The sequence below is a fragment of the Saccopteryx bilineata genome, chromosome 10 (genome assembly GCF_036850765.1).
Source record: "Saccopteryx bilineata isolate mSacBil1 chromosome 10, mSacBil1_pri_phased_curated, whole genome shotgun sequence".
Taxonomy (NCBI): Eukaryota; Metazoa; Chordata; class Mammalia; order Chiroptera; family Emballonuridae; genus Saccopteryx; species Saccopteryx bilineata.
The window spans coordinates 30225055-30242777 of record NC_089499.1 but is presented as its reverse complement, the minus strand read 5'-3'; the positions used below and the strand labels follow the sequence as shown (position 1 = coordinate 30242777).

Here is a 17723-nt window from a genome sequence, read left to right as displayed (position 1 = left end):
CGGGAACAAATACAGTATTTAAAATAAAGAACAAGTAAATTTAAATCAACAAACTGACCAGTATTTCAATGGGAACTATGGGTTTGCTTTTGGCTAATGAGATGGTCAATGTGCTCCTCTCACTGACCACCAATGAAAGAGGTGCTTCTTCCAGAAGTGCGGCGGGGGCTGGATAAATGGCCTCAGGGGGCCGCATGCGGCCCACAGGCCGTAGTTTGGAGACCCCTGCTCTAGTTCGTGTACTCTTCTGGAGATCCGTAACATCCCATTCTCTCATCCCTGGCCTTCCCACTAGACTACAAGACATAGAGACATAGAGGCTGATGTTGGAGCTGTACTCCAAGTACTCACCTGAATTCTTCACTGGGTTCCTTTTGTCTGAAAAGATCCACTGATTCCTTCACACACACACACACACACACACACACACACACACACACACACAGTATTTTTCTGAAGCTGGAAACGGGGAGGCAGACAGACTCCCGCATGCGCCTGACCGGGATCCACCCGGCACGCCCACCAGGGGGCGATGCTCTGCCCATCTGGGGAATCGCTCTGTTGTGACCAGAGCCATCCTAGCGCCTGAGGCAGAGGCCATGGAGCCATCCCCAGCGCCCGGGGCCAACTCTGCTCCAATGGAGCCCCGGATGCAGGAGAGGAAGAGAGAGACAGAGAGGAAGGAGAGGGGAAGGGGTGGAGAAGCAGATGGGCGCTTCTCCTGTGTGCCCTGGCCAGAAATCAAACCCGGGACTCCTGCACGCCAGGCCGATACTCTGCCACTGAGACAACCGGCCAGGGCCTCACGCATAATATTGAGAGTAGCATTGTTCCCCTCAAGGGCCAACATTACCCATTGGGTGCCTCAGTCTGATTTTCCCACTAATCCTGAAAACATCTATGTCCCTCTTTGTTGCCTTTTTTTTTTTTTTAACCTCTCTTGTTTTTGATCCCTCCTTTCATTTATTTCTTCCCAGCCCGGGCAAGGTTGCTGTTATTCTCCATAGTGTTAGTGATCTGCACCCCTAATGAGCAACTCTTCTGATGCCATGGAGAAGTAGGAGGGTGGGAGTTAAGATCTAAGATGATAATACATCATTAATTTCCCATATTGAAAACTTTTTCTTCTAGAGATGACCCATTGTCTAGATTGGTAACCAATGTATACCTGAGAACTCAAGATTCACAACAATCACCGTGGGTTGTATTTGAACATGATGCTTTGTTCTCAGTACAGAGTTTCACAGGAGATGCATCCACACACACAGACATGCACAAGTTATATATGGCATAGAGACACGAGATATATCAACTATCTATAGCCTAGGAAAATTAGGAAAAAGAATTTAACACAAAACAACAATCGTGAAAACTTTTAAGCATCCTGTTCATGCCAGAGACAGTAAAACATTCAGTATGTGCTCCTCACTGGGCTCTCACAGCAATTCTTAAGCATAGGCAACCTTGTAGGTGCAGTGTTACGTGTTAATGAGCGCAAACACAGTACAATACTAGCGGTTTGTACAGGGTTGGGTGCAAGATTGAAGAATCTTGCATTTCCACCATTCATGACACCTGTGAAAATAGAGATGCTCAGATAGGAAGGGAGCTCCCACTTGGGCCAGCCCTCATTCATAATGCTATGTGCTTTCATGTATTCTTCATTCAGGTCAGATCACATAAAACTCATATTAATGAAGTGTAGATTATTTTTCCAACTTAGACCCCTGTATGGAAAGAGGAGACTCATTTGCTCAGGATGACACAACCACAAGGGATAAGCCAGAATTTGAGTCCAGACAGCCTGACTCTCCAACAGGGATCCAGAAACTGCTGCCTGCGGGCTCTACTCAGCTCACCTCCCGTTTCTGAACAACATGTGGTTGAAATGGGTGAAAAGAATAGAGAGAAGACTATTTCCTGCCACTGTCTGTTTATGCATTTTTCTATGGCTTCTTTCATGCAATGATGAAGTTGAGTATTACTGAGGCTAGATGGCCATTGGAGCCTGAAATATTTAGTCTCTGACCTTTTTTTTTTTCAGAGACAGAGAGAGAGTCAGAGAGAGGGATAGATAGGGACAGACAGACAGGAACAGAGAGATAAGAAGCATCAATCATTAGTTTTTCATTGCAACACCTTAATTATTCATTGATTGCCTTCTCATATGTGCCTTGACCACGGGCCTTCAGCAGACTGAGTAACCCCTTGCTCGAGCCAGCAACCTTGGGCTCAAGCTGGTGAGCTTTTGCTCAAACCAGATGAGCCTGCGCTCAAGCTGGCGATCTCGGGGTTTCGAACCTGGGTCTTCTGCATCCCAGTCCGATGCTCTATCCACTGCGCCACTGTTTGGTGAGGTTAGTCTCTGACCTTTTACAGAAAAATAATAGCTGGTCTCTACTCTAAAATCTTAATCTTTAGGCTGTACTTTTTCCTCTAAATTACGATAGGCTCATATTAGAATTCCTGGATTGTTTTTGCATTATGTGAGAATTTTTAAATGAAAATAATCATCTGGGACCCTTTGAATAATAGGGGCACAGATGTAAAATTTTAGGAGCAGCTCAATGAAACCATAAAATAGATTTGATATTATATTGATGGAAAATATAAATGTTCTATTCACACCATTGCTAGCTCTATGACTCATTAAGAAAATTCATCCCAATTGACAAATAAACTGGAGGCTTATTCATGTGCAACATCACCAATATATTTAGCTAATTTGTATTCATTTGTGTTCATCAGGTAGTTTTCCAAAATAGATAACAAGCAGAACATTAGATCAGCGGTTCTCAACCTGTGGGTTGTGACCCCGGCGGGGTCGCCTAAAACCATCGGAAAATAAATAATGCATATCAGGTATTTACATTCCGAATCATAACTGTAGCAATATTACAATTATGAAGTAGTCACCAAAATTATTTTTTGGTTTGGGGTCACCGCAACATGAGGAACTGTATTGCGGGTCACGGCATTAGAAAGGTTGAGAACCACTGCATTAGATGGAAATTACGAATAAAGCCACATATTTAGTGCTATGGCCCATAGGCCTATGACAGAAGCTAAAGGAACTGCCCTAGCTATGAAAAGGATTGATATTCAAGACACTTACTGTGTGCCATACACTGATTGGGTGTAACTAATATTATTCCTACAACTCCATTTCATGGACAAGGGTACCCTTTGAGAGTTTCAATGAATTTTAATTCCCAGTTTTTATACAATTTGAAAAGATAACTTTCTTAAGTTGCATATATGTGAGTAATTTTTACTTACGATTGGTGGTTATCTCAGTTTGCCAAGTAGCAGAGGATAAACATAGAAGTTTAATAAAGACCAGATAAACAGTGGATCATTTCATGTTACTTGCATCGGACAACAAAGATATCAGACTTGCTGAGAGAAGAGAGGACAGCTACCAGGCCAACTTGAAACATCATGATTTTAGGTGATTGTGGAAAAACTTACAGCAAATATGCATAATATGTCACTGGTTATATAATATCAAAAATTGTTCCTTATTTTGCTTTCAAAAATGTTGTTCATTGTAAAATCGGCATCTTTTACAATCAGACAAAACCAATTATCATCTCTGAATCTTTATGTAACACAAACATGCATTCACTTCTGCCCAAGAACAAAGAGATTGTTTGTACTTACGCTTAGAAAACTTTCAAACTTTGCAGAAATCAAGGACAGTGTGAATATTTATGAGATGAGTGCGCATTTATGTATGTATCTTTTAAAAGCCTGAATTTCTGGTGGGCAGGCAACTTGGCATAATGGTTTTGTTCTTTGGAAAGCAACTTCACAGTTTGTGCCAGGAGCTTTAGAAATGTTCTTACCCTTTGAAACAAAACTTTTAACTTCTAGGAATTTGCCTTATGACAAATGTGAAGATGTTAATCATTGCAGTAGTTAAAGATTGAAACATTTATAACAATCTGAGCATACAAGCATAAGAAAAAGGTTAACACACTGTAGTATATTCAAAGCATGAATTACTTTGTAATTAATAACATGATGTTATAAAACATATCTACTATCATGGAGAGAACATTAAGTGAAAATAAGAGATCTAATTTTTTAAATTTGATCATATCTCAATATAATATATGCATATGTACCTTTATGATAACACTGATTAAAATGTGTTTCATTTTCTTTTATATTTATACATGTTCCCCAGTAGATGACACATAATTTGAGTGCAGGGACTGTGTCTTATTACTACATTCTTATTATTATGCATAATGTTCGGTTGATTGTAGACAATCTATAACTTTGTTTGATTAAGTACAAAAGGTGAAAGAAGTCTTTATGTAACAGAATTATGAATTTTGGGTACATTTTACATTTTATTTAGTACTTTATTACATATGTGACCAGAATAGACAATTTTTAAAGTCATAGTAAATTTACATATCAAAAAAGAGAGATAACATCTTTCCTCTAGAATTCCTGGTAGCTTAGATAGCTATAGTTAAAATGGTTCTTTGTAATTTGGCTCTCATTTAAATAACCCTGTCTTTTTTTTTTTTTTTTTTTTTTTATTTTTAAATAAATTTTTATTAATGGTAATGGGATGACATTAATAAATCAGGGTACATATATTCAAAGAAAACATGTCTAGGTTATTTTGTCATCAAATTATGTTGCAAACCCCTTGCCCAAAGTCAGATTGTCCTCCGTCACCCTCTATCTAGTTCTCTGTGCCCCTCCCCCTCCCCCTAACTCTCTCCCTCCCTCCCTCCCATGTCCTCCCTCCCCCCCACCCCTGGTAACCACCACACTCTTGTCCATGTCTCTTAGTCTCATTTTTATGTTCCACCAATGTATGGAATCATGTAGTTCTTGTTTTTTTCTGATTTACTTATTTCACTCCTTATAATGTTATCAAGATCCCACCATTTTGCTGTAAATGATCTGATGTCATCATTTCTTATGGCTGAGTAGTATTCCATAGTATATATGTGCCACATCTTCTTTATCCAGTCTTCTATTGAAGGGCTTTTTGGTTGTTTCCATGTCTTGGCCACTGTGAGCAGTGCTGCAATGAACATGGGGCTACATGTGTCTTCACGTATCAATGTTTCTGAGGTTTTGGGGTATATACCCAGTAGAGGGATTGCTGGGTCATAAGGTAGTTCTATTTGCAGTTTTTTGAGGAACCACCATACTTTCCTCCATAATGGTTGTACTACTTTACAGTCCCACCAACAGTGAATGAGGGTTCCTTTTTCTCCACAGCCTCTCCAACATTTGCTATTACCCGTCTTGTTGATAATAGCTAATCTAACAGGAGTGAGGTGGTATCTCATTGTAGTTTTGATTTGCATTTCTCTAATAACTAATGAAGCTGAGCATCTTTTCATATATCTGTTGGCCATTTGTATCTCTTCCTGGGAGAACTGTCTGTTCATGTCCTCTTCCCATTTTTTTATGGGATTGTTTGTTTGTTTGTTGTTGAGTTTTATGAGTTCTTTGTAAATTTTGGATATTAGGCCCTTATCTGAGCTGTCGTTTGAAAATATCAGTTCCCATATAGTTGGCTGTCTGTTTATTTTGATATCAGTTTCTCTTGCTGAGCAAAAACTTTTAATTCTGATGTAGTCCCATTCATTTATCTTTGCCTTCACTTCTCTTGCCATTGGAGTCAAGAAATAACCCTGTCTTAATGGGCCCTCCAACCAGAGCAGATATGTTGCTTGGTTTCCTCTGTATTCCAAGGTATTCTTTTACAGAATGAAAGCATCCAACAAGGCAATGCTGAATCATCATCAGTACTAATTTGGGGGATTGAGCAATGAGTGTTTGGGGTCTGATTCTGTGAATGCTACTCTCTCTCTCTCAGCTTTCATGTCATCCGAAGATCTCGTCTTCCTTCACAGACATTTCCTTTCTCTTCAAAACATCTTTCACAGTGCCTCTGCCAGGTAAATACATCTTAGCCTCAGCTAGAAATCAACACATCGAGTTAATTGTAATGAGTCAAGAGCTGACACCAAAAGAGAATACAGGACGCCTAACTCAAGTCAGAGGTCACTGTGCTGGTTTGAAATCTTTGAATTTCCCAGTTGAGAAGTTTGTTGCTGTGTCTTAGTTGGAATTTATTTTTAACAAGAGAATAGTGGAAAGGAATTAGTGTTACAGAGTTTCCCTTTCTCTCTCTCTCTCTCTCTCTCTCTCTCTCTCTCTTTTTTTCCTTTAGAAGAAAAATGCATTGCCAAACAGAAGCTTCTGCATGACAGGCAAACAAAACACACCTTACAGGTTTCTCACTTTCATCAATAGATTGCAAATGTCCTAATGTGACTGGAATACGTCATCTCAGTTTGGTTGCCAAGAAGACAATCTGACTCCTGGTTTTATTTTCCCAATCCTATCCTTTATGCAGAATCTGCAGCTGAAAATCCTTCAATAATTTTAGCAGAAGGGTATTTTATGTAGGAAGATTGGCTCTGAGAGCAAACCAAAGGACCCACCTAACTGAGGAGAGTTGTCATTTGCATGTGTACGAAGGCCGAGTTCACCATTCCCCTCGCATACCCAGTGCATCTTATGCTTCAATTCTTCAGCCTCCCATAGAGTTTAGAAATGATCTCCAGTAACCCATAGGGTGCTTCTGTGAAAATTAAAAAGTGGCACACTTGTCAGGCAGATCAATCAGTAAGAGACCTCTTCGGATGCACTAAGTAGCAACTTGAAGTACAGGGTCGGCTGTTAGCCCCTATCTCTCCTTTGGCTGGGATCCTTTGTGAGTCTCCACCGCTTAGTGTAAGAACGGCAGGAAGTATTTGAGAGGTATGGAATGAAAAGAATGAATCCAAATCTTGATTGGCAGGGGTCACATGGTTTTTAGTACCTACAAGTCCAGTGGTGGGATTCAAGTAATTTAACAACCATTTCTCTGCCCTAATGACCGTTTTAAGTATTAGAAACCTATATACTGGCCTGACCTGTGGTAGTGCAGTGGATAAAGCGTGGACCTGGAAATACTGAGGTCGCAGGTTCGAAACCCTGGGCTTGCCTGGTCAAGGCACATGTGGGAGTTGATGCTTCCAGCTCCTCCCCCCCCCCATCTCTCTCTCTGTCTCTCCCTTTCCTCTCTAAAATGAATAAATAAAAAAAATTAAAAATTGTTAAAAACAAAAACAAAAACAAAAAAAACCCTATATACTGAAAGGTAGTTTATTATTTCATGCATTTGATACTTTAAAAGGACAATAAAAGAGGTACACAAAATAGATTATGTTATAAGAAAGAGTTTTAAAATATTAATAAAAATATTAAATAGTACCTGACAAAAAACAATAAAACTGTTATTAAAGATATTTCCATATCACTTCTTGATTGGCATCCTCACTTGCAATTTTCTTTGCTTTTATTCGAGCATCATCAGCTGTGTGATTTATCCTTATCCATCTTTTCACTGTATTAGTAGGATCTCATTCCTATAAGTATGGATGAAATGAATATTCCTACAGGCGCTTTGAATACGCTGTTGCACAGATGAATGTTAAAAAAGAGTAAGGAATGTAAATTTGTGATTTTCACATTGGGCAGCTGCCCAGGCACCCACCTGAGAGAGAATCCTGGTTACAAGTGCCATTTTAACAACCAGTTCACCAAACTCAACAAAAAATTAGGTATCGGTTCTGCCAAACTGGTGAGAATCAGCTGAAACCACCACTGTATAGGTCTCTTAATAATAGGTCTTGGCTATTTCAGAGAATAGCTAATGCCAAATCCATTATCTCTGAGTAACAAACTGTTATCATGTATTGCCAATATTTGACCTACAAAATGGCAATATTTCTATAGTTAAACCTAAATACTTCCTGGATCAGCTGTTCTTGGCTATTTCTTTTACGTTCTGATTTCAAATGCTTCCTGTCCATTCTCCTTATGCCTCATACCTTGGTATTCTTTCTCCATATGTAAGCTGAGCTGACATTTTAAAAGGCTGCTCTCCCTGTGCCTGGCCCTGTTGATTCTTTGTACTGGTGAAAACTGCTTTGATTTGATATCATTACTGTCAGCTCACTGATTGGGTGCCAATCTCAAGATACCATAGTAAATAAGAAATTTTTATTAGTGAAGAGGTTGTGTAAAAGAAGAATCACCAGCTTCATTTTTTAGCTATACCTAGAAAAAAATTAAATAACTGGATTAATTGTTGGATAACTATTTTCCAAAATACATATAATGTTTTTGAGGGTTATAATGCTCAGATACGATTTAGCTGTTTGTATGGAATAAGTGAGTTTTTGCCTCTCAATAGGAAAGATTATTTAATTTTTTATTAAAAATATAAGCTATTTGAGTGAACTTTGAGGAACTCTGACACTCATGCTTATGTGTTTTATTACCTTGTTTATTATAGGAAAAGAGAGGAAGGAAAGTAGGAAGGAAGAAGAAAAGGGAGGGAGAAAGGAAAGGAGGGAAGGAAGAAGGAAGGAATTTGATAAATATCCATCAATGGAGGAATGGATAGAATAACTGTGCTATATGCATACAATAAAGTAGTAAAGTGAAATAATTCAATGTATAGTTATCAATGTGGATAGATCTTAAAAACAAAGAGAGTAGGGGAACAGACTTCAGAATAATCCATAAAAATGATTCAACTCTTGTAAATTTTACAAACACATAAAACATTTTGATATGTTGCTTATATACACAAAATATATGATGAAAAGGTAAAGCCAAAGGTGAATTGGATGCACGCTCACTCCAGGATTATGTGTGCTTCCTGGAAGGATGAGAGTGACTAGCAATGAGAAAGGGATGGTGACTGCATCTGTAATACAATAAAATCAGAAATCAGTATAGAAATATTAATACTTATTAGTTCTGGATGATAGGTACCTAGGTGTTGCCCACACCACTCTCTTTAATTTTTATGTTTGGATATTTAAAAATGAAAATTATATAACAATAATCATCTATATAAGTCCATTGTAACTAGAGAAGATAAATATTACCAAAAAATGGATATGTCTCAAAAATTTAGATGCTGTTAATCTTTTTAATGCCCCCAGATTGTCTTTGGTACTTCAAATTCACAGAGTCACAGTAATCTAACATGCTGAGGAAAAGGTATGCTAGTTGAAGTGATCTGTTTTTTTTTTTTTTTTTGAACAATTATTTCAGGGAAAATGGCCAAAATTAAAACTAAGAAAGTTGACTTTTGGCACAGGTTTTTTTATGCTTATTTGGGAAATAGACATTGCATATTTGTTTGCCAAAGTAGTTAGAATCTAACATAGTACCTTGTAATTAGAGATGACTTTAAAAAATAAGTCATTGAATAACTGATATTTTTCTCTAACCAGAAGAATGGTGATGGAGGAACACAAGGGAAAGCTTGGTGGCACAGTCTCAGACTTTCTAGCAGAAATAGCATGAGACTCTTTTAATGGTATATAAATAGCTGCACAGATTCCCAAATAATTTTCCCTCCCATACATACCCCTATAGGACCAATAACCTACATAGAATACTGGGGCTGTCGGGGCTTCATAAAAGTTGCTCAAGTCTCTGAGACATTCAGGAAGTCCTCCTTTGTGTGGAGTTGAGTTGGGCAATGTTTTGATTACCAGCAACAACAACAAAATTGCAGCCTTAGAATGGCACAGTCTTCATTAATAGGTGTTCATATAGAACATGAGTAAACGGAGCTATGAGAAGTCATAAAAAGATAAAGGAGTAAATTTTAAATATATAAAGTATTCATACCTTTCTGTAGTACAATAATAGGTCTTACTATCCTAAGTGCCATACATATATTTGCTAAAAATATTTTAATACAATTGTTTGAAAAATCAGTTTTAAAATCCAGTTGAACTTGACTTTATTATATATTTTACTTTGACCAATTGTCATTTCTTTGGAAGTTGCTTTATCTATGTTTCAATATTTTTATCTGTACTATGGAATGATATGAGATAATAGCATGCAAATGTATCTTTCATGGTCAGGTTAAACAATACAGATAAATGAAGCAAAGAGCAGTATAGATTTTCATTATTTGTTTTGTTTCTAAAATCATTATTTATAAATCACCTAAGAATAACCATTGATGGAAAGTCACAGTTAGTACCTGTAGATATTTTTATTGTTGTTGAGTAATGGAAGAGTCTTCAAATATAACTCAACCAGGCCATTGTCATCAGAACTGCACATGGTCTTTGTGGGAGTTAGACAATAGCACATGCCCTTCAGTGGACATTACCCAGAACCAGGGCCATGGCTTGATGAGCTGAGTACAGACTGGATTTCAGTACCCACACAGTCCTCAGCTGGGCACATTTGCTCAGGACGTGTCCCACTTAATCATATGTGGCAAACCTTGTTGTTCTCTCCAAAAGCAATGATAGCTTGTAAAACTCTGCCCTTGACTTCAGCACAACGACTATGCACCTGAGTATTAGAAAGCAACCTTGGTAGGCACATGCACTGTATAGCAATACATTCCTTGAATTCAGAGATTTGCATGAATCTGTACAGAAGCAAATATCAGTAAATAATTAGGGTCATCTAAATGCTCGTGATGAAGATCCTGTTTACAGACTGAGCTTGGAACAAAGGCAATAGCAAGACTGAGAAATCTGGTCCATTAGTGTATCACCTCTGATAGATCAGTGTACTTGGACAGATCAACAGATATAGATCCAGGGTGTGTGTGTGTGTGTGTGTGTGTGTGTGTTCTATGAACCTTTATTTCAAAACAATTTAAAACCAATATCTCTACTGCTGAAGAAAAACGTGATTTTTCCATTTTGAGACTATTGATTGGTCAAGGGGTAAATACATACACATATTTATAATAACATATATATATATATTTATATATTCTATTATTTTATGGTGAGAAATTTAGCAGTTGGATCTGGAACACTTTATTTTTATACTTAAAAATAAACATCTCCAAGATTAAGGCACAAGGTCTCATTTTTTTGTGTGTAATATGTATCACCCAGTGATTTTGTTTAAAACGGAGATGCCAGGCTCCCATACTTCAGAGATTTGAATTTAATAGACCTGAAAAACTGCGACCTTAATTAGCACCTAGGATTTCCCAATGAACATGGTGGATCAGGGCTGCACTTTGAGAAGCATAGGGGTTGGTGACTGGGAACCACGATTCAAATCCTATCTCTCTGTCACCTCTAGCTGTCATCCAGTGACATCAGGAATATTGTAGCTCTATGTTTACTTGCTGTGTAGTATTATTAGATTATTCAACCTTTCTGAGTCAAAATCCCTTCATTTATAATGACATCACAAGATGTTATTATGATGACCAAAAATTCAAAATGCAGAATGCTGACCTTGAGCACCTGGCATATCACAGCTGCTTAGTGGACAGTGGCTATTACCTGCTTTATTTCTCCCTGTCTAATTTCTTTGGCTGCCTCTTTCCTACTCATCTCGGTTTCCTAAGGCAGAGTCAGCACTCGCCTGCATTGGTTTCTTTCTCATTTACTGTTGTCTTCCTCTTGCCTCCGCCTCTCCAGCAAATTCCCAGAGACCTGATTTTCACATCTATCACCTTAATTAAAGCCTTTCATTCTCTCTGCATTATTATAAAGACACTGGCATAAAAACACTAACATTACAGCCATGGAATATCTATAACTATCAAATTAGTTTACTCTTGTGTTTCCTGCGACTTAACTTACAATTATCTGTTGTGAAACCACTCATCTTTCTGTTTAATCTAACATGAATGCTGTGAAGCAGAGGAGATTATGCAGTGGACAGATGAGGTTCTGGAAAATGCTACCAAATTATGAAAAACATTTGAGTCGCATTAGCTTCCACGGAAAATAAACAAAGCTTAAACAGAGAGAGAAAGGTCAGTCTACTCTGGGCATACTAATTTGCATATGTTGTCTTCAAAAATTCAAATTCGAAAGGGGTTTATGTATATATATAATGACTTCAATATAGCTGAATTAACCACTTTTTTTCATATGTTTATATATGTTTGAAGAGCCTGTTCCAGTCTGTTTGAAATTAAAGGAAATACTCATTGAATTAAACATAATTGCAAGGAAACTCAAGGTTGTGTTGGAAGAGAACCAGGGAACAAGTTAAATTAATTATTTGGGGAAGGAGGGTATTCATAGAGTATGGCAGGTTTCATTTGCTTGGTTCCATTTAATCTACGTTTCAACAGGGCCAAAAAGGAGGCCGAAACAACAACTATATTTTTCAGAAAAACAATAGTGTCATGGGATCTTTGTTTTTTAAATAAACTCCTAAGAAAAGTTTTACAAAGGTATAAAATACAAACCGCGGCCTGACCTGTGGTGGCGCAGTGGATAAAGCGTAGACCTGGAAATGCTGAGGTCGCCGGTTCGAAACCCTGGGCTTACCTAGCCGAGGCACATATGGGAGTTGATGCTTCCAGCTCCTCCCCCCTTCTCTCTCTCTGTCTCTCTCTCCTCTCTAAAATAAATAAATAAAATAAAAAATTTAAAAAAATTAAAAAAAAATACAAACTGCAATTAGCCACATATTTGGTAATCTACATTTATTTAAGAGAATAAAACTACCCAAATGAAAATGGTGCCAGAAAACCCAACCCCTCACAATGGCCAAGGCACTAAACCTTGCCTGCCCCTTGCTACCTAACTCTCTGTCTACCTGGCCCGTCCTCTGGGTTTGGTGGAGTTAGGATTTTGATATCATCCAGTCCTGTATATTGAAAAGAGGGAAAGTATAAAAAGCGATGAACTTTCTCCTCCCTTGTTCTCTGCGAAAGCGGGGGGGGGGGGGGGGGGGGGGGGGGGGTGTTTGACATTCCCCGGAAACTCAATCTATGGTTCATATTTGATTTGGAGGAAAAGGGTAACCAGGGACAGGAATTATAATTATGGAGATGCATGAATAATAGATACACGATGCAGGGATATTTACATCCTACCTAGTTCTTTGTTCCAAGCACTGTTAGTAACAGGTTAGTCTACTCTCATTAGAGTGGTAGTTAAAATGCAGCAATTTGAATTACAAAATTACAAAGTAGCCCTGAAATGACCCCAAAGACTCTCCAATGATTCCAAAGGGCTTAATTCATGTGCACACAGCCTTTTTTTTTTTACTGAGTAAGAGGTGCTTCATGATTTTTTTCATTTTCTATTTTGGAGAAGGGGCTTTTTGTTTAATATTACTGAGCTCTCTGTTTTTGCTTAATCAGTTTTCTAATAGAAAATACAATTTTCTATTCTGGTTTATCAGGGACTTGACTAAAAGTAGCATGTCAAGGTGAAAACTGTAGGCATGAGATGGGCTATTTAGGAAGGTTTTGCTTTGGTTTTTAAAGCAAAATTGCTTGTTATAAGTGATTTCCTGCTAAACGATAGATTCAGCATTTAAAAACTGCCCTCATTTGGTGTGCTTTAATAAAAATGAATTGGTTCCAAGTTTATTCCTCTCATTTGCTTAACAAATAGTTGTCGAGCACCTGCTACATGCCAGTCACTGTTCTAGAGGTCGTGACTACATTAATCAACAAACCAAAATGAACCCCCGTCATTTAATTATACATCCTAATGACAGAGAATAGATAATACTAATTTTTAAAAAAGGAAATAGATGATGTGAAAGGCCATTTTGTCTAAAAGATTAATTTTGTAAGACAAGAACCAGAGAAAAGTGAGGCACCATTTAATATTATTTCAAATGTTTTCGTAGAGAATTAAATATGGATGAAAAGCCAAACATAGTTTATTATTATCATTGAGATTTTACAAATTTTATTCATTCATTTTACTTTTGATGAGCATTGTCACCCTGTCATAGTTCAAGTCATCCTTTATTGAAATTGAGCTCATTTACTGAACTCTAAGAGACAATTAGTATAACTCAACATTGAAGCTCACATAGTTGAAAAGGTAGAAGTTTCAAAACCTACTGATGATTTTTAATACCAAATTATGATATATTGTGTACTAAATTTGCTTAAAACTTATTTATATTAATAAATTTTTATTATTGGAAATTTAAATATTTGTTCATCCAGCCTTTTTTACTTCATCAGGATTATTATTTGTTTTTAATCATTTTTTTAGTCATTCAAGTGAATGATTAAGTAAATTTTAAGAAGGTATTTTGAATACGTGTTACATACATTTGGTACCAAATTCAAAAGTTAAAAGGGCTAGATAATGAAAATCTTTTTTTTAATCCTCAACCACCCAAGTACCCTCCCTCAGTCATTTACTGTCACTAGGGTCCTTGTGGATCTTTTCAATGATATTCTAAATGAGCTTCTCAAACTTTAAGGTGTCTATAAATTTTGTTCAAATGCAGATCTGATTCACAGGGTTTGGAGTAAAGACTAAGATTTCACAGTTCTAGTAAGGTCCCGGCTGAGGCTGATGTTGCTGGCCCAGGACCACACTCCCAGCGTCAAGGTGACGAAGCACCTGTGTTTCTATTTGTTTTTGTGTCTATTTATTAAATGGAAGTTCTATATTTTTATACACGTATAGAACTTACTCCTTTTTTACTACGAACTTAGCACTGGAGTTCCAGGTTTGAGCTTTGCTTTGTTGCAAAGTTTTCTTCTAATCATCATCTGAAGTGATGATATATACAGTTTTTAAAAATCAAACCCCAAATAAATGATGAGAGATAGCAATATGCCCACTGGGAGCATGCCACTGGGTGATGCTTAAATGGTAAGAACTATGAGAATCTCTCTTTGTACATTTTCCACCTGGTTTTGTTTGTTTGTTTGTTTTGTTTTGTTTTGTTTTCTGTGAGGTAAGAAAATCCTCAGATCCAAGCAACCTTCTAACTTTTTTGCAGGAGCACAATGAGAACTTTAGCTTGTACCCAGTACCATTAATCTAATAAAGATGCTGTCATATTTGGAAATGGTACAATTAAGCTCCCTGAAATCAATATAAAGTGGAAAGATCATTTAAATATTTTAGTCATAGACATATACTATCTGCCCAAATAAAGTAGACTCAAGAGATGACTATGATCAGTATCACCCGGGGTACCAATATTGTCTTTGTTGGACCTGTATGCAAATGAATTCACAGCATGGGGGCAACTTAGGAAAGAAGATGAGAAGTTCAGGTTTGTACTTGGCCGCTACAAGAAATAGAGACCTAGAGGACTTGCATTTGCCCATCTACTCTGTGTACAGAATCTGTTTCTCTGAATACTTGTTAATCCAAGATTTGGTTTTAAAAGAAAACCAGTATCAGAGGCACTTTTCAGATATAAAGATTTTTACCATTCACAGTCTCAAATTCTGTGTCATTGGTGGAGAGCCAAGAAGGTACAGGCTTCTGTTTGATGGCAAGTTAGTATCTATGTGATTCCTTAGGTTTGAATGGCGGCAGAGGTCTGCCCTATGGAGAGTTCTTAGACTGGGTGCTGAGACGGTCGCTTTGAAGCACATGAGGCTGCAGGATCCGGCTGCAGGGGGAGAATGACTTGGATCTACCGAATCCTCTTGAGCGTGACTCATAAACCTAGGTCACAGAGAGGCGTGCTAACTGGTATGCTCAGTGTCATAGGATAAAAGGGCACAACTTGCTGAAGTTTCAGTTGAATTAAAGATCTGTCAGGCCCGTATTAAAACAAAATAAAAAACCAAACACAAATATACAACACAGTAGAATACAAAATGCTAATGGATTTTTTTTCAAGATTTTTACTTATTGATTTTACAGAGAGAGGAGAGGGGAGAGACACAAGAAGTATCAATTCATAGTTGCTTCACTTTAGTTGTTCATTGCTTGCATGTCATATGTGCTTTGACCCAGCAAACCCAGGGTTTCAAACTGGCGGCCTCAGTGTTCCAGGTCAGCGCTCTATCCACTGCATCGCCACAGGCCAGGCAAAAATGCTAATGGACCTTTAAGTTAAACATGAGATTTCAAAATGATACTGAGCTTACATTTATGCCAGCAGAACCCATGGAAAACACATTTATTGGCTTCAGCCAGAAGGATGTTCCAATGGGAACATTACAGAAATACTGTGATCTATATCAAAAGGCATGAGGAGATAGGAAACATATCATTTGGATGCAAACTACATTTCTCTGCCTCCTGCATGTGTTTGGAGTGGGCCTGTGTGAAATATTTTGGAACCAAATAAAGTTATAATTGACTTTCTGCGGAAAACGAGAAAGTAACATAGAGGTTGCTGAGAGACCCAGATTTGTTTGGGAGCTGTCATCATTGAACTTTTAGAAAAATTTGTGACTTTAGGGTTTTTGTAAGGCTAGAAGAGGTAATTCTAGAATTAACCCACATTTTTCTAGAATTAACCCATTTCTGCTTCAAGTAGAAAACAAGTCATTTCTTTACATTAAAAAAAAGTGTTATATAGAAAACATAGTCTGTCACATAGACCTGGTTTTAATTCCCAGCTTCAGCCCCTGGACTGGAAATGAAAGTTCTCTAGATCTCAGTGTTCTCATCGAAAAAAGGGGGGCAAGAACAAGGATGTGTAAGGGGTTAGCAGTAGATGGCTTTTTGCTTCTCCCTTTTTTTTTTCCTTCTAAGCCTTTGCATTCCCAACCCCTTTTCCTTTGTGCCTGGGAAGTCAGCAATAAATAGAACATCACCTTTTGAATGAGAAAGTGGTGCTCTATATGGGAAAGTCAGACCAACTCTGAGATTCCCTCTGATGATCTGTGAAAGCTTTCTGCTAAGGAAACTGCCTACAATACAAACACAATTAAATTCTATTGTTTACTGGCATGGCAAAACTGACTATAACTAGAAACAAGTAGAGAAAGGCTGTGTAACATTTAGATGCCTATCACATATGAATAATTGATTCCTTAAAAGGTTAAATCCCCAGGTCCTGGCCAATTGGCTCAGCGGTAGAGTGTAGGCTGACGGTGTGGAAGTTCCAGGTTTGATTCCCGGTCAGGGCACACAGGAGAAGGGACCATCTGCTTCTTCACCTCTCCATCTCCCCTTCTCCCTCTCTCTCTTTCTTCCACTCTCTCTTCCCCTCCCACAACCATGGCTCCCAACGGTAGAGCAGTTTGGCCTCAGGGTACTTAAGGATAGCTCCTTGGCTTCGCCTCAGGTACTGAAATGGCTTGGTTCTGAGCAATGGAGCAAGGGCCCTAGATGGGCAGAACATCGCCCCCTAGTGGGCTTGCTGGGTGGATCCTGGTCGGGGCATATGTGGGAGTCTGTCCTTCTGTCTCCCCACCTCTCACTTAATAATTTTAAAAAAGGTTAAATTCCTTTAGCATATGTATGGATAGTGATACACCCATGATGAATTCATAGTTATAGCAGTGGCTTTGTTTTGCATAATTCTAAAGTAAATGTTGCATTTCTTATTTGGAGATTCCAACACTGGTATTCATCAAAGCATCAGTTTGTAACTAGATAGCTGGGTAAGAGGAGCTACTCTTTCCCAAACAGGACTATTCAGGTAGCTAGCACACTAAGCCTTAAAAGGCGCCCCTGCCACTAAATTCTCTTCGGAATTGAAATGCAATTACATATCGAGGACAAGTGCTAAATATAAACAGAAAAGGCCGAATACATGACTTTTTTTTTTTAGCTTTGTTTGTGCAGTATATTTGCAGGAAGAGTTAACTACCGCAAACACATTGTAATCCTTAATTGAAACACACAGGTCACGGAATTTGGTGAATCCTTTAGGAGCTTTTTCCAGAAGTTTATTGCATCTCTAAAACAGTGAGCTTTTCTTAT

The 17723-nt window shown here is 38.0% G+C and overlaps 1 protein-coding gene across 1 annotated transcript in view; it reads left to right on the top strand.

Annotated features, from left to right (window-relative positions):
- The window catches only part of KCNH8 (potassium voltage-gated channel subfamily H member 8), a 366401-nt gene that overhangs the window by 92867 nt on the left and 255811 nt on the right, over positions 1-17723 (top strand). The gene's annotated exons all lie outside the window — the stretch shown is intronic.